The sequence below is a fragment of the Triticum dicoccoides genome, chromosome 4A (assembly GCF_002162155.2).
Source record: "Triticum dicoccoides isolate Atlit2015 ecotype Zavitan chromosome 4A, WEW_v2.0, whole genome shotgun sequence".
NCBI classification, from domain to species: domain Eukaryota; kingdom Viridiplantae; phylum Streptophyta; class Magnoliopsida; order Poales; family Poaceae; genus Triticum; species Triticum dicoccoides.
Genome location: NC_041386.1, coordinates 239136765 through 239160331, shown reverse-complemented (window position 1 = coordinate 239160331; position 23567 = coordinate 239136765).

The following is a 23567-nucleotide window of genomic DNA, read 5'->3' as shown; positions in this document are numbered from 1 at the left end:
CAGCTGATTTTTCAATTTAACCACACCTGGAAAACTTAATATCTGCAGCAAAGTATTTAGTAGCAAAGTAGTATGGAAGTAACAGTAACGGTGGCAAAAGTAACAGTATTGGTTTTGTAGTGATTGTAACAGTGACAACGGAAAAGTAACTAAGCAAAGATCAATATGTGAAAAGCTTGTAGGCATTTAATCAATGATGGATAATTATGTCGGATGTGATTCCTCATGCAATAGTTATAACATAGGGTGACACAGAACTAGCTCTAGTTCATCAATGTAATGTAGGCATGTATTCCGAATATAGTCATACGTGCTTATGGAAAAGAACTTGCATGACATCTTTTGTCCTACCCTCCCGTGGTAGCGGGGTCCTATTGGAAACTAAGGGATATTAAGGCCTCCTTTTAATAGAGCACTAGAACAAAGCATTAGCACTTAGTGAATACATGAACCCCTCAAACTACGGTCATCACCGGTAAGTATCCCGATTATTGTAACTTCGGGGTTAACGCTCATAACACATAATAGGTGACTATAGACTTGCAAGATAGGATCAAGAACTCACATATATTCATGGAAACATAATAGATTCAGATCTGAAATCATGGCACTCGGGTCCTAGTGACAAGCATTAAGCATAGCAAAGTCATAGCAACATCAATCTCAGAACATAATGGATACTAGGGATCAAACCGTAACAAAACTAACTCAATTACATGATAAATCTCATCCAACCCATCAGTGTCCAGCAAGCCTACGATGGAATTACTCACGCACGGCGGTGAGCATCATGAAATTGGTGATGGAGGAAGGTTGATGATGATGATGGCGACGGATTCCCCTCTCCGGAGCCCGGAACGGACTCCAGATCAGCCCTCCCGAGAGATATTAGGGCTTGGCGGCTGCTCCGTATCGTAAAACATGATGAATCCTTGTCTCTGATTTTTTTCTCCCCAAACATGAATATATAGAGTTGGAGTTGAGGTCGGTGGAGCACCAAGGGGCCCATGAGGCAGGGGGCGCCCAGGGGGGTAGGCACGCGCCCCACCCTCATGGAAAGGGTGTGGGCCCCCTGGCCTTGATTCTTTTGCCAGTATTTTTTATATATTCCAAAAATATTCTCCGTTGATTTTCAGGTCATTCCTAGAACTTTTATTTCTGCACAAAAATAACACCATGGCAATTCTGCTGAAAACAGCGTTAGTCCGGGTTAGTTCCATTCAAATCATGCAAGTTAGAGTCCAAAACAAGGGAAAAAGTGTTTGGAAAAGTAGATACGTTGGAGACGTATCACTGTCCAGCAGAAACGTCCCTTTAAATCCAAATACTTCTTGGTGTTACTTGGGTGAATCGAGTATGGCGAATCATGAGCTTCCTGGAGTATTAACTTCCTGATCTCCGCATTATTGGGCACATATACACGATCCTCAAACCATAAAGTCTCGTGCTCATCCTCACGAAAACCCTTGGCTTTTCCTTTGCTCATCTTCTCCTTTATCTTAGAAATTTCCTTCTCATCCTTCTGGGCTTCTCGAATCTTTCCCAATAACGTGGACTGAACTTCCATCGCTGCAACAAAACCTCTTGGAACTATCTCCAAACGAAGTTCCTTGAGATCATCGACTAACTCCTACGGTAATCCTCCGCTTACGAGGGTATTGACATAACTCTTGCGGCTCAAAGCGTCTGCTACGACATTGGCCTTTCCTAGATGATAATGCAGCTTCATATCATAATCCTTTATGAGATCCAACCATCTCCTTTGCCTGAGATTTAACTCCTTCCGCGTGAAGATATACTTCAAACTCTTGTGATCCGTGTATACATCACAACGGTTTCCAATAAGAAAATGTCTCCAAGTCTTGAGTGCATGCACTACGGCTGCTAACTCCAAATCATGTGTGGCATAATTCAACTCGTGAGCTCGAAGTTGTCGTGAGGCATATGATACAACTCTTCCGTCCTGCATAAGTACACCTCCAAGTCCCAGGCAAGAAGCGTCGCAATAAACTTGGAAATCCTTGCGTATATCCAGAAGAATTAGTACTGGGGCTGTAACCAAACGTTTTTTCAACTCCTGAAAAGTGGCCTCACAATCCTCGGTCCATTTGAACTTGGTGTCCTTCTTCAACAACTCCGTCATGGGTTTCGCAATCTTGGAAAAATTCTCAATGAATCTCCTATAATATCCTGTGAGTACCAGAAAACTGCGGATCTCTCCAACTGAGGTGGGTGCCAACCACTCAGTGACAGACTGAACCTTGGTAGGGTCTACTGTTATACCTTCTCCTGATATAACATGTCCAATAAATCCAACTTCCTTCAACCAAAACTCACATTTGCTGAACTTGGCATATAATGATGTTCCCTGAGCTTCTCGAGAACTAATCGCATATGTTCCTTGTGTTCCTCTTCATTCTTCGAGTATAGCAAAATATCATCAATGAACACCACAACAAACTTATCCAAGAATTCCATGAACACCTTGTTCATCATACTCATAAAATAGGCAGGGGCATTAGTCAGTCCAAATGACATGACAGTGTACTCATATAGCCCATACCTTGTGGTAAAAGCTGTCTTAGGTATATCATGTTCTCGGATCTTCAGCTGGTGGTATCCTGATCGAAGATCGATCTTGGAGAATACTTTGGCTCCCTGTAGCTGTCAAACAAATCATTGATCATCGGTAGTGGGTATTTGTTCTTGATCGTCACTTCATTCAATGCCCGATAATAAACAACCATTCTCAAAGATCCATCCTTCTTCTCAACTAAGAGCACTGGGGCTCCCGACGGTGATGAACTTGGTCGGATATAACCTTTCTCCAATAGCTCTTTAATCTGCTTCTTAATTTCCTCCAAATCATTAGCGGGCATCCGATATGGTCTCTTCGATATTGGTACGGTGCCTGGCAACAGCTCTATTAAAAATTATATGTCTCGATCTGGTGGCATGCCTGGTAATTCCTATGGAAATACATCCGGGTAATCCTTCACAATAGGCACTTCTTCCTGAACAACTCCTGAGAGGGAATTTACTTGGGTCCTCCTTGGTGCATGCCTGGATATATACTTAATCCTCTTTCCCTCCGGGGTGGTTAGTAGAATTAACTTACTCGCACAATCGATGTTTCCTCCATACATCGATAGCCAATCCATGCCTAGTATCACATCCAAGCCGTGTGACTCCAGAATTATTAGGTCTGAGGAAAAAACATGCATACCTATGGTCAATGGCATCTGAAAACATCCACTGCTCTCTATATACTTCGCTCCTCGTGTGCTTACTAAAACAGGTGTCTTAAGGGATTTGGTGGGAAACTTATACTTATCCACAAATCCCCTCAATATGTATGAATGCGATACACCAGTGTCAAAAAGAACAATTGCAGCAAATGACTTAATCAAAAACTTACCTATAACTGTATCTGGTTGTTCTTCAACCTCCTCTACATTAACGTGGTTCACTTGTCCTCTGGTGAAAGGGTTGGGTTTCTTCCCAGAGTTTCCATTTCCATTGCCATTCTTCAACTCTGAACAATCATTGGCGTAGTGTCCAGTCTTCCCGCACTTGTAACAGGTGACCTGACTGAGGTCCTTAGCGGGTGTTGCTGGATTGGAATGGTTCTGGCTGCTGCTTTCTCCATTCCCATTTCCATTCTTAGGGCCACTATGGCTATGTGTGCTCCCTCCATTATGAGTATGGCCTCCATGGTTATGGGTGTAACCTCCTGAGTTAGGGGTAAAGCGAGGCTTCTGCTAAGCTCCAGAATTATACTTCCCATGTCCATACTTCCGTTTGCGGCTCTCTATCTGCTGCTGCCTGACTTCAATCATAAGGGCCCAGTCTACCAACTCCTGGTAGTTGGGAAATGTTGCCACCATCAACTGCATGATCAGCTCATCATTCAGCCCTTCCATGAACTTCTCTTGCTTCACGGCATATGTGGCCACATCATCTAGGGCATAACGGGCTAACTTGCTGAATTCATCCACGTACTGCCCCACAGTACGTTCCCTGGTGTAAGTTTTGAAACTCACGCTTCTTCATACTCATAGCTCCAGTTGAGACATGGGCTGTGCGGAAAGCTTGCTGAAACTGATCCCATGTGACATTTGCTATGGGGAATGTGGCGGTGTAATTCTCCCACCATGACGTTGTGGGTCCATCCAGTTGATGTGTGCAAAGCGCACCTTCTTAGCATCTGTGCAATCTCAGAACATAATGGATACTAGGGATCAAACCATAACAAAACTAACTCGATTACATGATAAATATCATCCAACCCATCACCGTCTAGCAAGCCTGTGATGGAATTACTCATGCACGGCGGTTAGCATCATGAAATTGGTGATGGAGGAAGGTTGATGATGAAAATGGCGACAGATTCCCCTCTCCGGAGCCCCGAACGGACTCCAAATCAGCCCTCCCGAGAGAGTTTAGGGCTTCGCGGCGGCTCCATCTCGTAAAACGCGATGAATCCTTCTCTCTGATTTTTTTCTCCCCGAACACGAATATATGGAGTTGGAGTTGAGGTCGGTGGAGCATCAGGGGGCTCATGAGGCAGGGGGGTAGACGCGCCCCCACCCTCGTGGACAGGGTGTGGGCCCCCTGACGTGGATTCTTCTTCCAGTATTTTTTATATATTCCAAAAATAATATCTGTTGATTTTCAGGTCATTCCAAGAACTTTTATTTTGGCACAAAAATAACACCATGGCAATTCTGCTGAAAACAGCGTCCGTCCGGGTTAGTTCCATTCAAATCATGCAAGTTAGAGTCCAAAACAAGGGCAAAAGTGTTTAGAAAAGTAGATATGACGGAGACGCATCAACTCCCCCAAGCTTAAATCTTTGCTTGTCCTCAAGCAATTCAGTTGATAAACATCTTTTCTCATCTCAATTAGTTCATCATATAATCATCATTATTGCCTTTCACTTGCACGACCGAATAGTGTGGATAATAATAATAGTGCACGTGCATTGGACTAAGCTGGAATGTGCAAGCATTCAAGTCAAGAGAGAAGACAAGGTAATATGGGCTCTTTGTTAGATCCACAATAATGCATATAAGAGCCACTCAACATTTTCATTATGGTCTTCTCCTCTCGACCCCAAAGAACAAGAAAAGAAACAAAACTATTTACACTAGAATGCTCCCAACAAGCAAAAGAAGACCAAGAAGTCTTTTGGGGTTTTCTTTTTAGTTATTACTACTACAACATGAAAAGTAAACTAGCTAAAAGCTAAAACTATTTTTTTGTTTTTTCTTAAGGTTTATCAAACACACAAGAAGAAAGCATAAAAAGGGAAATAAACTAGCATGGATATTACAATGAAAAAGTATGAGCACCGACAACTAGCATGAGTGTGTGAAACAGGAATGTAATGTCGGTGAGAAATACGTACTCCCCCAAGCTTAGGCTTTTGGCCTAAGTTGGTCTATGGCCACAGCTAGCCTGGCAGATATCCAAAGTTGTAGTTGGGGTCATACTGTGATGCAGCAACTATTGCCTCATGAGCTGCCGCTTGGAGGCGAGCTGTTTCCATCCTCCTCTTATGCTCGTTCACCTCCTCCCAGGTTATAACATATCTCCCCTTTGCCTGAAAGTCAAAGAAAGCGGGAGCAGGGAGAGCGATGTGATAGGTTCGTCGTCTGTCAAAGATTAGTCGATACTGGAGGGACTGGTCGTTCCTCTCAACAAACTGATGACGAACCATAGCATCATAATCTAGAAAAGAAGGAGGCAACTCGATATCATCTCCACGTATGGGTATCTCAAGAAAGTTAGCTATATGAGTTGCATAAATTCCACCAAAGAAATCTCCCTGAATACGATTATTATGCAACCTACGTGCAATAATAGCCCCCAAGTTATATTGTTTATCTCCTAAAACAACGCTCTTGAGAACGCTAAGATCAGGTACACACATGTGACATGCTTCATCTTTACCATTTATGCACCTTCCTATGAAGAGAGAAAAATGATGTACAGCGGGAAAATAAATGCTCCCTATGGTGGCTTGTGTTACATCTCTAGATTCCCCCATTGTAATACTAGCAAGAAAATCTCTAAGCTCAGATTTGCTAGGTTCACTAGCACTACCCCATTGTGGGAGTTTGTAGGCAGTATTAAAATCCTCTAAATCCATGGTCTAAGATTTATCATAAAGATCAAACAGGATGGTTTGTGAATTGCGCGAGGATGAAAATTTAAACCTTCTCACAGATGAATCAGTTAAATAGAGGTATTGCCAGCACTTATCTGCCTCGAAGCTCTCCAGATCAGCATTACGCACATATGCATCAAATTCCTCTTTAATTCCTGCTTGGACCATGAAATCCTCTGACAGCCATTCACAAGGCCGCACTTGAGCGTCCCTCGGTGGTTCATCATCCGCATCGCGTATTGCGGGTCTGGGTCCTTGCTTCCTTGAAGAACCACCTTGGTACATTTTCCTAAACATATTTCTTCCTCTAAATTTTTTCTGAAATTTTTAGTAACTTCAAAATAAAAGTGAACCAAACTCAAGAAAATTGATAGCAACTACTCCCACAAGTGCCTAGAGACTATATCATGCATTAGAACTACTTGGGACCATATAAATTTGACATGCAAGCTCAAGAACAGGGTCACCTAGGCAGCAAAAATTTGCAATGAATAAAGCACTAGAACAAAAACTAATTGGACCATTGGAGGAGTCACATACCAAGGAACAATCCCCCAAAGCAGTTTTGTGAATGGAGCTTTGAGCTAGGAGATCGAAAATGGCAGCAAGATGAGCTAGAACTCGCGCTTGAGCTGGTTGGTGATTTTTTTGGGAGGAAGAAGGAGTGTGTGGCGGTTGGAATAAGTGGAGGGGACCCACGTGGGGTCCATGAGGCAGGGGGCATTCCGAGGGGGTAGATGCGCCCTCCACCCTCATGGGCACGTGGCTGCTCCCCCTGTTGTGTTTTGAGTGCCAGATATTCTCAAATATTCTAGAAAAAATCATATTTAATTTTCAGGGCATTTAGAGAACTTTTATTTCCAGGGTATTTTTTATTGCATAGATAATTCAGAAAACTGACAGAAATTACTATTTTTTCTTTATTTAATATAAATAACAGAAAGTAAAAAGAGGGTACATAGAGTTGTGTTTTCTAAATTCATCCATCTCATGCTCATCAAAAGGAATGCACTAACAAGGTTGATCAGGTCTTGTTAACAAACTCATTTCGAATAACATGAAACCGGAGAATTTTCGAATAACACTAGGTAACCTCAATGGGGATATGCATGTCCCCAACAATAAGAATATCATATTTCTTCTTGATAGTAGGAAGAGGAAATTTAAAACCTCCAATAGTAATAGTTGAAATTTTTCCAATAGAATTGATACTGTGGACTTGAGGTTGTTTCCTCAGAAAGTGTACCATATGCTCATTACCATAAACATGAAAAGTGATATTGCCTTCGGTGCAATCAATAACGGCCCGTGCAGTATTCAAAAAGGGTCACCCAAGAATAATAGACATATTATCGTCCTCAGGAATATCAAGAATAACAAAGTCCGTTAAAATAGTAACATTTGCAACCACAACAGGCACATCCTCACAAATACCGACAGGTATAGCAGTTGATTTATCAGCCATTTGCAAAGATATTTCAGTAGGTGTCAACTTATTCAAATCAAGTCTACGATATAAAGAGAGAGGCATAACACTAACACCGGCTCCAAGATCACATAAAGCAGTTTTAACATAGTTTCTTTTAATGGAGCATGGTATAGTTGGTACTCCTGGATCTCCAAGCTTCTTTGGTATTCCACCCTTAAAAGTATAATTAGCAAGCATGGTGGAAATTTCAGCTTTCGGTATCTTTCTCTTATTTGTAACAATATCCTTCATATATTTAGCATAAGGATTCATTTTAAGCATAACAGTCAAACGCATACGCAAAAAGTTAGGTCTAATCATTTCAGCAAAGCGCTCAAAATCCTCATCATCCTTTTTCTTGGATGGTTTAGGAGGAAAAGGCATGGGTTTCTGAACCCATGGTTCTCTTTCTTTACCGTTCTTCCTAGCAACAAAGTCTCCCTTATCATAATGTTGATTCTTTGATTGTGGGTTATCAAGATGAATAACAGGTTCAATCTCTACGTCATTATCATTACTGGGTTGGGCATCAACATGAACATCATCATTAACATTATCACTAGGTTCATGTTCATTACCAGATTGTGTTTCAGCATCATAAATAGAAATATCATTGGGATTCTCAGGTGTGTCAATAACAGGTTCACTAGAAGCATGCAAAGCCCTATCATTTTTCTTTCTCTTCCTCCTAGAAGGACTAGGTGCATCAACGTTATTTCTCTGAGAATCCTGCTCAATTCTCTTAGGATGGCCCTCAGGATACAAGGGTTCCTGAGTCATTTTACCACCTCTAGTCATAACTCTAACAGCACTATCATTTTTCTTATTGTTTAATTCATTGAGCAAATCATTCTGAGCTTTAAGTACTTGTTCTACTTGAGTGGTAACCATAGAAGCATGTTTACTAATAAGTTTAAGTTCACCATTAACACTAGCCATATAATCACTCAAGTGTTCAATCATATAAGCATTGCGTTTCAGTTGTCTACCAAAATAAGCATTAAAATCTTCTTGCTTAACCATAAAGTTATCAAATTCATCCAAACATTGGCTAGCAAACTTAGCAGGAGGGATTTCAGCTTTATCACATCTATAGAGAGAGTTTACCTTTACTACCTGTGTCGGGTTATTGAGACCGTGTGTTTCTTCAACATGCGGCAAATTAAGACCATGTATTTCATCAATAGGTGGTAAATTCTTAACATCTTCAACTTTAATACCTTTTTCTTTCATAGATTTCTTTGCCTCTTGCATATCTTCAGGACTGAGAAATAGAATACCCCTTTTCTTAGGAGTTGGATTTGGAGTTGGTTCAGGAAGTGTCCAATTATTTTCATTAGTCAACATACTATTCAATAGAAATTTAGCTTGATCAACAGTTCTTTCCCTGAAAACACAACCAGCACAATTATCCAGGTAATCTCTGGAAGCATCGGTTAGTCCATTATAAAAGATATCAAGTATTTCATTTTACTTGAGAGGATGATCAGGCAAAGCATTAAGTAATCGGAGAAGCCTCCCCCAAGCTTGTGGGAGACTCTCTTTTTCAATTTGCACAAAATTATATATTTCCCTTAAAGCAGCTTGTTTCTTATGAGTGTGGAAATATTTAGTAGAGAAGTAGTAAATCATACCCTGGGGACTACACACACAACCAAGATCAAGAGAATTAAACCATATCTTAGCATCACCCTTTAATGAGAACGGAAATAACTTAAGGATGTAATAGTAGCGAGTTTTCTCATCATTAGTGAATAGGGTAGCTATATCATTTAATTTAGTAAGATGTGCCACAACAGTTTCAGATTCATAGCAATAGAAAGGATCAGATTCAACCAAAGTGATTAACTCAGGATCAACGGAGAAATCATAATCCTTATCAGTAATAAAGATAGGTGAAGTAGCATAAGTAGGATCAAATTTCATTCTAGCATTCAGGGATTTTTCTCTCAGCTTAGCTAATAGTTTCTTAAGATCACTTCTATCATTGCGGGGAAGAAAGTCTCTAGCTGTTTCTTCATCCATAACATAACCCTCAGGCACAACAGGCAATTCATATCTAGGGGGAGAATCTTCATCATCACTTTCATCAATATTATCAGTTTCAATAATTTCATTCTCTCTAGCCCTAGCAAGTTGTTCATCAAGAAATTCACCAAGTGGCATAGTAGTATCAAGGATAGAAGTAGTTTCATCGTAAGTATCATGCAAAGCAGAAGTGGCTTCATCAATAACATGCGACCTATCAGAATCAATGGCATGTGTAGGTGTCGCAAGTTTACTCAAAACAGAAGGTGAATCAAGTGCAGAGCTAGATGGCAGTTCCTTACCTCCCCTCGTAGTTGAGGAATAGATCTTGGTCATTTGATCTTTAAAGTTCTTCATAATGATAAGAAGATATGAATCCCAAGTGACTCAAAGAATAGATCTATGCTCCCCGGCGACGGCGCCAGAAAATAGTCTTGATAACCCACAAGTATAGGGGGTCACAACAGTTTTCGAGGGTAGAGTATTCAACCCAAATTTATTGATTCAACACAAGGGGAGCCAAAGAATATTCTCAAGTATTAGCAGCTGAGTTGTCAATTCAACCACACCTGGAAACTTAATATCTGCATCAAGGTATTTAGTAGCAAAGTAATATGATAGTAGTAGTAATGGTAGCAAAAGTAATATTTTTGATTTTATAGTGATTGTAACAGTAGCAACGGAAAAGTAAATAAGCAAAGAACAATATATCAAAAGCTCATAGGCAATGGATCGGTGATGGAGAATTATGTCGGATGCAATAATTCATGCAACAGTTATAACATAGGGTGACACAAAACTAGCTCCAATTCATCAATATAATGTAGGCATGTATTCCGAATATAGTCATACGTGCTTATGGAAAAGAACTTGCGTGACATCTTTTGTCCTACCCTCCCGTGGCAGCGGGGTCCTATTGGAAACTAAGGGATATTAAGGCCTCCTTTTAATAGAGTACCGGACCAGAGCATTAACACATAGTGAATACATGAACTCCTCAAACTACGGTCATCACCGGGAGGGGTCCTAATTATTGTCACTTTAGGGTTGCCGGATCATAAAACATAATAGGTTCAGATCTGAAATCATGGCACTAGGGCCCTAGTGACAAGCATTAAGCATAGCAAAGTCATAGCAACATCAATCTCAGAACATAGTGGATACCAGGGATCAAACCATAACAAAACTAACTTGATTACATGATATATCTCATCCAACCCATCACCGTCCAGCAAGCCTACGATGGAATTACTCCCGCACGGCAGTGAGCATCATGAAATTGGTGATGGAGGAAGGTTGATGATGACAATGGCGACATATTCCCCTCTTCGAAGTCCCGAATGGACTCCAGATCAGCCCTCCCGAGGGAGTTTAGGGCTTGTCAGCGGCTCCGTATCGTAAAACACGATAAATCCTTCTCTCTGATTTTTTTTCTCCACGAACACAAATATATGGAGTTGGAGTTGAGGTCGCTGGAGCATCAGAGGACCCACGAGGCAGGGGGTAGGTGCGCCCCCACCCTCATGGACAGGGTGTGGGCCCCCTGACATGGATTCTTCTTCTAGTATTTTTTATATATTCCAAAAATAATCTCCGTTGATTTTCAGGTCATTCTGAGAACATTTATTTCTACACAAAAATAATACCATGGCAATTCTGCTGAAAACAGCGTCAGTCCGGGTTAGTTCCATTCAAATCATGCAAGTTAGTGTCCAAGACAAGGGCAAAAGTGTTTGTAAAAGTAGATACGACGGATACGTATCAAGAACTTATTACAATAATATCGCTGAAGGCCATCTAAATAAGATAAGAGTAGAAGCTTCAAAGGTGAATGAGTCCATCAACTCCAATGGCATAGCTGAGTGCATGACAACGACCTAGCGCACCTTACTCTTCGTCTGAAAACTCTGCAACATAATTCGTTGCAGCCTGTCTAGGTCAGCACATGGAATATGCTGGCAAGATAACACTATAGAGTAATGAACAAGTAACAGCTATAACTATATGCATATATGGCTGGTGGAGGCTCTATGATTATCTTTTGCATAAAGCTGGTTTTTCCCTACAACAAAGGAATATATTTTATTTAACTACAAGTTTGTTGAAAACATTGAGAATGGTAACCCCATCTCAATCCCAAATTAATAGTCAATAACCCAACAAATAAATTCAATTAGAGTGATGAGACCAACATAATAATTCAAGCACCATATACTCAAGATGTCCATAACTGGGGACATGGCTAACCATGATTAGTTTGTACACTCTTTAGAGGTTTGCGCACTTTTCCCCACAAGACTCGATCTCCTCTGTTGGATTTGTCGCACTTCGTGGTGTTTGAGAAAAGGATGACCGAGACACGGTCTTTCCGAAGAGGTCCCCTTAACTGATAGATAGGTCGGTACACCTACAATCCCCTACATCTGCTAGCCCATCATGGAAAGGATTCTCACAACTTACTTAACTATGCCAGAGCCCATAATGGCTTGTGGCTGCACACGGACATTTCTAGCATGAATAATCTTATGATCCCTTTGAGCCTGGGTGGCAAACCATAGGAAAAATAACACGGATACCCTGGGATTCTCCTTGGACAACACTTTATTCCCCAGGTGCCCACAAACCAATCCACCCAGATGTGTATTAATGGTTGCCACCTTAAATAAAACCTTAGTTAACAATAAGCTCTCATAGCTTTCATGAATACTCTCAAACCAATCCACGTCTACGAGAATAGCATAGCGGTACAAGCATAACGTAGAAGTAACTCCCAGGGTTTGAAGTAAAAGACAATAGGTTCTACCTCATCAACTACTTCCCGATAACCACATGTTATCAATTCCTAGCCATGCAGTGTTTGAGGATTGAAACTAAAGCATAAAAACTGGGTAATAAAGGGATATGATCAAAGTGTTACTTGCCTTGCTAACAACCTAAAAACCCTAGTGACTCGTAGTAGCAAGCCTCGCACTCCGGAAAATCTACCGTGAACAAACAATAGCATACATAAGAACTCAATCATGAGATGCAATGACAAAACTCAAATGAAAAGATCCAACTAAAAGTTCAAGAGAAAATCTTCGATTTGCAAAAAGAATCAATCGAATCGGAGTTACGAAACTCAAACTACGATCAAAAGAAGTTCAAATTCAAATCTGCTTGAACCCAAATTTGAAATCACCAAAATCATATTCAAGTTGTTTATCTGGAAAGAAGGAAACAAGATGAAGATTTTGGCGTTGGTTTCACTGGATTTGCACAAACGAGTAAAAAGTAACGAGGGTTTGAAGTTCAGGGACTAATCTATGATAAAAGTATTCATGGATAGGTCCCTGGACGAAAATACAATAAAAAGAAAAACCTAACGAACGAACGTTTGCTAACAGAACTAAATGAACGAAAACCGTTCGCTAAAACAATCAAACACTGAACGTTCGCTAACAGAACTAAATAACGAAAACCTAAAAAACCTGATCTAAACTGAACTAAAATAAAAAATGGGTGGTTTTCTTCGGCTTTACCGGTTCGGCCAAATGAAACCGGCGGTGGCCGGTGGCAGCGGGTCGAGGTGGCGAGCGGCGGCAGCGATGCGGGCGGCGGCGCGGCTCGGTGCGGCGGGCTGCGGCGGCGGCGATGTGGAGGAGGAGGGGCCGGGGCTTCAGTTTATAAAGGTCTGGGGGCGCTCGGCTTGGGCGAGGGGGCGACGGGGCGGGGAGTCCGAGCCGGACTCCCTCGGCGACGGCGGCGGTGACACGGACTCCTCCGCGCAAGGAGGAAGGCGGCGGCGGGCCGGCCTGGCTTGGCTTGGCATTCGGCCCAGTCGGGTGACGTAGATTTTTTTATATCAATAAAATTTCACCCGAAAAGAAAAATCCTAATAAATATATAAAAAATTCTTAAAATACCAGAAATAATTTTCACCGTCCAAACCTATTATTTAGCACAAAGTGGACATTTTTCTGGCCTAAAAATGTAATTTTCAAAAATGCATATTTTTCTAATTCAAATAAAATAGCAAATAAAATAATAATTTGACTTTAAAATTTCTCCTCCAATATTTCCTCTCTTTCTAAGAAGTCGTTTTATCTTCTCTCATGTATTTTTATTATTGGAACTTATTGGAGAGAAAAACATTTAAAATCAAATTGATCCTCTTTTCAAATTTGAAAAAAATCAAATATGAAAATTTGTGAAATCTCCAACTCTCTCCTTGGGTCCTTGAGTTGCTTAAGATTCTTAGGATCTCAACCAAAATGCAAATGAAATATGATATGCATTTGATGACCTATGTATAACATCCAAATTGAAAATTGGGATGTTACAAAAGGTCCCATATAATCAAAGCCCCAAACATCAAATGGTACAATAACAAGAGAATAGTTCATAGGCATTTCCTGACATCTACTAATGTTACCAATTCTCTGGCATTCATCACAAGATAAGACAAACTTACGGGCATCCCTAAAGAGAGTGGGCCAATAGAAACCGGATTGCAATACCTTATGTCTAGTTCTATCTCCGGCGTGGTGTCCTCCGTAGGACTCGGAGTGACACTTGCGTAGGATCTGTTCCTGTTCATGCTCAGGTACACAACGTCTAATAACACCATCTGCTCCTTCTTTATAAAGGTGTGTGTCATCCCAAAATTAATGTCTCAAATCATAGAAAAACATTTTCTTTTGCTGGTATGAGAAACTAGGTGGTATAAATTTAGCAACAATGTAATTAGCATAATCAGCATACCATGGAGTATTACGAGAAGCATTTATGACATTTAATTGTTCATCAGGAAAACTATCATCAATAGGTAGTGGGTCATCAAGAACATTTTCTAACCTAGACAAGTTGTCTGCAACGGGGTTCTCAACTCCCTTTCTATCAATAATATGCAAATCAAATTCTTGTAGCAGGAGAACCCATCTAATAAGTCTAGGTTTAGCATCTTTCTTTTCCATAAGATATTTAATATCAGCATGATCACTGTGAATACTTACTTTGGAATCAACAATATAAGGTCTTAACTTATCACATGCAAATACAACTGCTAAAAATTCTTTTTCAGTGGTAGCATAATTTCACTGGGCACTGTCTAGAGTTTTCCTAGCATACTGAATAACATTTAATCTATTATCAACTCTTTGTCCTAGAATAGCACCAACAACATAACCACTTTCATCACACATAATTTCAAATGGTAAATTCCAATCAGGTGGTTGAACAATAGGTTAAGAAATCAAGGCTTTCTTAAGTATTTCAAGTGCTTCTACACAATCATCATCAAAAACAAAAGGAACATCTTTTTGCAAGAGATTAGTGAGAGGCCTAGAAATTTTAGAGAAGTCTTTAATAAACCTCCTATAGAAACCAGCATGACCAAGAAAACTTCGTATACCTTTGATATCTTTAGGACACGGCATCTTTTTAATAGCATCAACTTTAGCCTGATCAACTTCAATACCTCTTTCAGAAATTTTATGCCCCAAGACAATACCCTCATTAACCATAAAGTGGCACTTTTCCCAATTCAAGACGATATTACTTTCTTCACATATCTGCAAAACTTGATCAAGGTTGCTTAAGCAATCATCAAAAGAAGTTCCGTAAATGGAGAAATCATCCATGAAATCATCAACAATATTTTCACAAAATTCACAAAATATAGCAGTCATACATATTTTGAAAGGTAGCATGTGCATTGAATAAACCAAAAGGCATACGTCTATAAGCAAAGGTACCAAAAGGGCAAGTAAAAGTGGTTTTCTTTTGATCATCTTTTGACACAGGTACGTGAGAGAAACCATAATAACCATCTAGAAAGCAAAAATATGTATGCTTGGATAATCTTTCTAGCATTTGATCAATAAAAGGTAGAGGGTAATGATCTTTTCTAGTAGCTTTATTTAATTTGCGTAAATCAATTACCATTCTATAACCTATAACAATTTTTTGAGGAAACAATTCATTCTTATCATTACGAACAATAATAATACCTCCCTTCTTAGGGACACAATGAACAGGACTTACCCATTGACTATCAGCAATAGGATAAATTATACCTGCCTCCAGAAGCTTTAGTATTTCATTTCTTACCACTTCTTTCATCTTACGATTTAACCGTTGTTGATGATGAACAACTGGTTTAGCATCTTTCTCCTGTTTAATTTTGTGCTGACATAGAGTGGGACTAATACCCTTAAGATCATCGAGAGTATGTCCAATAATGGCACGGTACTTCTTCAGAGTTTTCAATAATTTCTTTTCTTCATGCTCTGAAAGGTTAGCACTAATAATAATAGGATATATCTTCTTTTCATCAAGATAAGCATATTTCAGAGTATCAGGTAATTGCTTAATCTCGAACACAAGATCACCCTTAGGTGGAGGAGGATCCCCAAGGATTTCAATAGGTAAATTGTGTTTCAAAATAGGTCCTTGATTACAGAATACTTCGTCTATTTTCCTTCTTTCATTCATAGACAAATCATTTTCATGGTCTACCAAATATTGTTCTAAAGGGCCATTAGGAGGCAGGGCAATAGAAGCAAGACCAATAATTTCATCCTTACTAGGAAATTCTTTATCATGGGGTTTTCTACAGAATTTAGAGAAATGAAAATCATGAGACATATCCCCTAAACCAACAGTAACAATGTCTTTCTCACAGTCTATCTTAGCATTAACAGTATTCAAGAAAGGTCTGCCAAATATAATGGGACAAAAGTAATCTTGTGGAGAAGCAAGAACGATAAAATCAGTATGATATTTTATCTTCCCACACAAGACTTTAACATCTCTAACAATCCCAATTGGTGATATAATGTTAGGACCCCGATCCTAAGTCACACCGATCTAGCATGTAACACATCATATCACTTTGCAGCCTCACGCACGGTATTCCCACGGGTGCCACCTTACATGGCCCAGGACCGTTTGCGCCTTTTGGCTCACGTATATGATAGTGTCGGTAGCATACATATGACAGAGAACCCAGGCCGACATGACTAGTCATGAATCCAAAGTGGCACTAACTTATAGGGACAGGCATACATGACCCAGCAACAAACGTGTCGGTCATCAACGTATGAACCCAAGTCGTAGCAAGCTACAAGGAGTTAAAGGAACAACGCGTGACATTTCCCCGAAGGGATGGACACAGGAACGAAGAAGGACACATGCCGGCCAGCCTAAGTGTTCCGGAGTAGTAGCAAGCTACCATGGCTCACTGGAAGCACTAGGAGACATTCCCCGGTAAGAGAGGCCACCAAGAATAAATAACTAGGTTGTCGAATCCCACACATACCAAGCATTTCATTAACATACACACAATATGCTCGATATGTGCAAATACAACATGGCATCACAACACAACTCTATGACTCAAAGTATTTATTCATTAGGCTCCGAGGAGCTAGATATTACAAACATGGGTCTAATGACCCAGCATTCAAGTCATACATGTAATAAGCACATGCGGAAGCTTAACTTGTCTGAGTACAAACAACTACAAATGAAAAAGGCTGAGAAGCCTGACTATCTACAAGACCCTGCCCAAGGGCACAAGATCGAGCTGACAAAACAAGCTAAATGTCGAAGTCCACAAGGAACTACTAGTGAGATTGAAGTCTCTCTAAAAAAATCTAAATTAAGCAAACAAAGGGGGTGGTGGAGTTTAACTGCAGCAAGCCAACTTTGACTCGGTGGCTATCCTGAACTACGTCTGCAAGTAACTCTTTTGAGGTGGCGCACATGAGTCCACATATTCACCAATCAATACACCACTATGGATCCGCTCCCGTCTCCCCACGAGAAGGCCATCCATAGCACTCATGCTTATCTTGCGCATTTTAGAGTATGCACTTTCACTTGTGTAATGCCCCGAGACCGATGCGCCAGCTGTCAACCAGTTATTCGCAGTTTGTTGATGTGTCATTCTCTTGAGTGTTGCATCTTGCCATGTCATCATGTGCATTGCATCATCATGTTTTCAAAACTTGCATTCCTCTGGGTTCCCCCAGTTCCGTCTGTTGTCCGTTCTGAGCCCAACCACACTCGCACACGCCCGCGGCATGTCCGAAATAGTATTTTATAAGTGGCCGGAAAATGTTCTAGGAATGGGATGAGAGTTGGCGTGCGGTCTTGTTATAGTGTAGGTAGACCGCCTGCCAAGTTTCATCGCACTCAGAGTCCGTTTGATGCCCCAAGGGATATTTATAGCGGCAATATAGTCGGTCTATCGTCGGACGTTTTCGGTCTCTGAAAACTGTTGCCGGGCTTTTCCTCTCTTTCCTCCCTAGACCGTCTACACAATCCACTACTTACCACCAGGCCCAACCTAACCTCTCTCGTCAGCCCGCGGCCCTCCTCGCGCGCGTCCGAAAACTGTCCTAAACCCGACCCGGATAGTCATCACCGTTGGGTCCAGATCATCCCCAAACGTCTATAAAACATCTCCGGTTTTCTTTTTGGTCTCCCTAGACTTTTTTATCTCGAGCGTCCGATCTAAATCGGAGGGACCGGAGTAGCCCCTAACCTAACCCACTCACTATATAAATCAGACCGAACCCTAGTTTTTAGGCCACTTGTCCCATCCATCCTCCTGCGTGCCGCCACTTCAAATCCCCTCGGGATCCCCTTCGCACCAACCAACCATCACCGAGACTTCCAAATCCATCGGTCCCCATCTCTCCTTGATTCTAGCCACATCCCCACTCGACCTCGTCAGGATCGAGGCCATCAGCACGCCCGAGCCGAGCCCTGCTGGATCTTCGTTGGAGCAGAAGCTCCCTGTCCAGCGCTCGGCTTCGTCTCCTCTGCCCGCTGGCCGCACCTCACCTCCTCCCGTGCGCTTCCATCTCGCACAGCCAACCGTGCCTCCCCGCCGGTGACGAGCGGCAGCACCTGAGCCCCTGTGTCATGCTCCTCCGCCCATGCGCTCGAGCTCGCCCATCGTCACGCGCCTCCAACCTCGACCCCGCCACCACGTCCTCGCCACCACGCCGGAGCAAGCTAGTAGGCAGGCCCCTGTCGCGCCCTTCTCTTCCTTCCCTCTCGTTTCTCTCTCTGTCTCTCAGCTCTCTCTCTGTTCCTCTGCAGGTCCCTGCCACTCCGTTTGGAGTTTGCCATAACCAGTAGTTGCGCCTCGGCCTCTCCTTGTCCCCGTCGTCCTCATCGGTGTGCGCCGCCCGATGCTCATCGGAGCACCACCACCAACGGGTGTTCCCCGCCATGGCGCCTTGGCCTCCTCTGCTTCACCTGCCGTGCCGCCATTGCCAGTCGTCGACCCCGCAGCCTCGAACTCCCGTGTCAAAGCACCACCTCGAGCGCCTCCTTCCTCGAGAAGGAGCTCGACCTGCTGCCGGCGACCTCACCCTCCAACGACCTAAACAAACAGGTCTTTCCCTCCTTATCCTCCTTCCCCGCTGCTCTCTCTCTCTCTCAAAGTCCCTGCCTCCCATCCCTGCAAGTGTGTCCGTCGACCGCCATGGCGCCGCTGCCCTCGTTGTTCACCAGGGTGGGTCCCGATCTGGATCGCTCTGCTGCTGGGTCCAAGACGCCGCCGTCCCAGGCTTCTGCAGCCACGCTGCCATCGTCCCGGACGTCCCTGCTTCGCCATGGCCATCCCCGTGGTCTCTATTTCCTTTTGCACTGAGCCGAGCCAGAGGACGAGCAGTTCGTTCGATACCCGCTCCCTTGCCTCGCGTTGACCGCGCCAACAGCGCGCCAGGCCGCTGCCCAGCCGTTTCCCCTGCCGGCCTCCCTCTTTGCCAGCTGGGCTTGGCCCATGGGTGAGCCCCAAGCACCTTCCTGTTTTTTCCCATTGTTGGGCCAGGTAGTTATGGCCCGATGTGTTTTTTTCCGTTCTGCAATTTTATCATTTAACCTGGTCATTGCATATTTACAGGATATGCCATCATATTGAGATGCTCACAACTAAATAACCGTGCATTGGATTAAAATGTTTTATATACGTAAAATGACTAGAATTTCATCTAGTTTCATAATATGCCACTTTCATCCATGTTTGAAATGTTGAAAATGATGTTTGCATAAATTTGCTAAAATAACATGTTAAGTGCTTTAATTCATAACTTAATAACCGTAACTCTAAACTTAATAACTTTATATGTAAATGGGGTAGAAAAATGCCTTGTTTAACATGGTGTACTTGCTTTGCATGTTTAACAACTCTAAAATATGGGTTAGGGCAAAATAGTACCAAACCTAAAATATTGGACATGAGATTTTTACGGACTTGTTGCTTGTTGTTCTGGCCTCATTTAAACTTGCCTAGATGTGTAGTTTACTTATGCTTCACCCCTTGCCATGCTAATCAACATTTAATATTGTTGGGTACATAAACGAGATTGAACTAAATAACTTGAATGTGGTGTTCCGTCAATATGCAACTCGTGCATATTGAGCTCCACTTAATTTGTAGTATTGTTTGTGCACTTTTCCATGCCATGCCTCATTAAACCGGACATGCATCATACTTGGTTGTACATCATGCCATGTTATGCTTGATTGTTTACTATGTTGCTTGCTTCTTTCCGGGTTGCTTCCCTCATTAGCTTCGGTTCCGTTCCGGAGTTGTGAGGATCCGTTCGACTCCGTCTGTTTGTCTTCTTCATGGACTTGTTCTTCTTACTTGCGGGATCTCGGGCAAGATGACCATACCCTCAAAATCACTTCTATCTTTGCTTGCTAGTTGCTCGCTCTATTGCTATGTTGCGACACCTACCACTTGCTTTATCATGCCTCCCATATTGCCATGTCTAGCCTCTAACCCACCTTGTCCTAGCACACCGTTGTTTGGCTATGTTACCGCTTTGCTCAGCCCCTCTTATAGTGTTGTTAGTTGGAGGTGAAGAATGGAGTTTGTTCCATGTTGGAACATGGATATTGTTGGGATATCATTACTATTACATCTTGTTTACTTTAATGCACATATATACTTGGTAAAGGGTGGAAGGCTCGGCCTTATGCCTGGTGTTTTGTTCCACTCTTGCCGCCCTAGTTTTCGTCATATGGTGTTATGTTCCTTGATTTTGTGTTCCTTACGCGGTTGGATTATAACGGGAACCCCTTGACAGTTCGCCTTGAATAAAACTCCTCCAGCAAGGCCCAACCTTGGTTTTACCATTTGCCACCTAAGCCTTTTTCCCTTGGATTCTGCAGACTCAAGGGTCATCTTTATTTTAAACCCCTGGGCCAGTGCTCCTCTGAGTGTTGGTACAACTTGTCAGCCGCCGGTGGCCACCAGGGGCAACTCTTGGTTGGCCTACCGGAAGTTTGGACAATCCAGTGTGCCCTGAGAACGAGATATGTGCAGCTCCTATCGGGGTTTGTCGGCACATCCGGGTGGCTTTGCTGGTCTTGTTTTACCATTGTCGAAATGTCTTGTAACCGGGATTCCGAGTCTGATCGGGTCGTCATGGGAGAAGGAATATCCTTCGTTGACCGTGAGAGCTTGTGATGGGCTAAGTTGGGACACCCCTGCAGGGTTTTGAACTTTCAAAAGCCATGCCTGCGGTTATGGGCAGATGGGAATTTGTTAATATCCGGTTGTAGAGAACCTGACACTTAACTTAATTTGAAATGAATCAACCGCGTGTGTAGACGTGATGGTCTCTTTCCGGTGGAGTCCGGGAAGTGGACACGGTTCTCATGTTATCCTTGAACGTAAGTAGTTTCAGGATCACTTCTTGATCATTTTAGCCTCTCGACCATGCTTTGCTCCTCTTATCGCTCTCATTTGCGTAAGTTAGCCACCATATATGCTAGTGCTTGATGCAGCTCCACCTCACTACCTTTTCCTGCCCATAAGCTTAAATAGTCTTGATCGCGAGGGTGTGAGATTGCTGAGTCCCCGTGACTCACAGATTACTTCCAAAATAGTTGCAGGTGCTGATGATGCCAGTGCAGGTGACGCAACCGAGCTCAAGGAGGAGCTCGACGAAGATCGTGTTCGTTGTGTTGTTTCATTTCCAGTTGATCAGTAGTGGAGTCCAGTCGGGGCGATCGGGGATGTTTTGCATTAGGGGTTGTCTTTCTTTATTTGGTTCCGTAGTCGGACCTTGATTGTATTCTGGATGATGTAATGCTATATTTATGTATTGTGTGAAGTGGTGATTGTAAGCCAACTCTTTATCCCTTTCTTATTCAGTACATGGGATGTGTAAAGATTACCCCTCTTGCGACATGCCTACTATGCGGCTATGCCTCTAAGTCGTGCTCTGACACGTGGGAGATATAGCCGCATCATCGGTGTTACAAGTTGGTATCAGAGCCTTCCCCAACTTAGGAGCCCCCTGCTTGATCGAATCGCTGGCGTTGTTGAGTCTAGAAAAAACCTTTTGAGTCTTATAGGATTATATATATATCGGAGAGTAGGATTCTTTTTACTCCTCATTTCCTTCATCGCTCTGGTGAGGCCTCCTGACGTAGAGTTTTAACTCTTCTCTTCTCAAATTTTCATGAATTTTTTTTAGGATCATGCGGGTATCTTGGAATCATTCCGATGGTTTTGTGACAAGAACATTGTTCTTGGTGCCTCCTGACATTTAGGGGTTGTGGCAGTGTCCCGGGGAGTTGAGCTCCGAGGTGTTGTCATCACAATTTTATCGTTGCAGTTCTGGAATACCTGAGTTTCACCGACATCGAAAATCTCTTTTATGCAGTTGTTGGTGAGATAACCTCGACGCCACCCAGTACTGGGGTGGGAGTTTGGGAGTATTGACATAACTCATATAACGAATGCTTTTCAAAGGTTGAGGTAAATGATTTCCAAAGATTTCTTGGTTATGTGTTGAAGGATGGATACAGCTGGATGTAGGAATTGCTAGTCTGGGTGAGATATTATGCTTCCCATGTATCCCCAACACCTGATTGCATAGACGGAAAGTTTCGGGAGTTTATAAGTGGGAATTCAAGTTGCTCCTAGGATATCTTTTCGACAGATGCATGGTATGAGATTGGGGTTCGACGTCTAGTGGTCCGCCTATCCATGATTGGTTTTACAGTGGTCTCGTTGTGTCTTAAAGAGTCCTTGGCTATGCTGACTCGGGGTCCCTTCGTATGTCATGTGCACTGCCTTGTACATGATGGTGTTGTACAATCGAGCCCGTGTGGGCCCCACCACGAACACTTCGGACAAAATCTCTATCATATGTTTGTTCCGGCTTATTCTGCAAGCCAATCCTTTGTTTTGTTTTTATTGTGGTATTCTATTTTCTTCAATGTCAAGTGTTGATTCCATACCTCCCCTAAGCGATGTTCTCACATTTCTATGTGGATGCTAATCCATCAAGATAATCGATATTGTCATGTCAATCCTTTTTTTCAACCGGTGTGGTTCTCTTCAAGATGATCATATCATTTTGCCCATCCGCAGGATCAACTCAATGTCTTCTCAACGTTATTGGTTTCATCCACCCAAGTTGCCTTTGTTTTCCCGCCCTCCCACCCTTTTTCTTTGAGGACTCATATTTCTTATGCAAGTATCCTTTTATGGATGTGAAGTATCTCCATTCCTTTCTTTCAGTGCTCTTATCCGGTGATTCTTAGGAAGATACTAACGGAGCTTCTAGTTATCATTCTTCGTTCTCTTTTCTTCTCCGGTGGATCCAATTCAAGCTTTGTTGATCATATCCTTTTCCTTGTTTCAAATACCTTCTCATGCCATTGCACCTCATAATCATTCCATGCTCGCTATTCTATTGTTCCAGAGTGCTCAAGATATCTCGAAGATTCGTGTTTCCACTCTACATTCGTTCAAGCTCTTTCGAGGATGTTATCTCATTCAAGCCTTTTAATTTAACGAGTACAATCTCATTTTCAACTAATCATTCAACGTTGTATCTTTTGAGTGGGCCCTAACCCACAGGTCTTTTCCCAGGA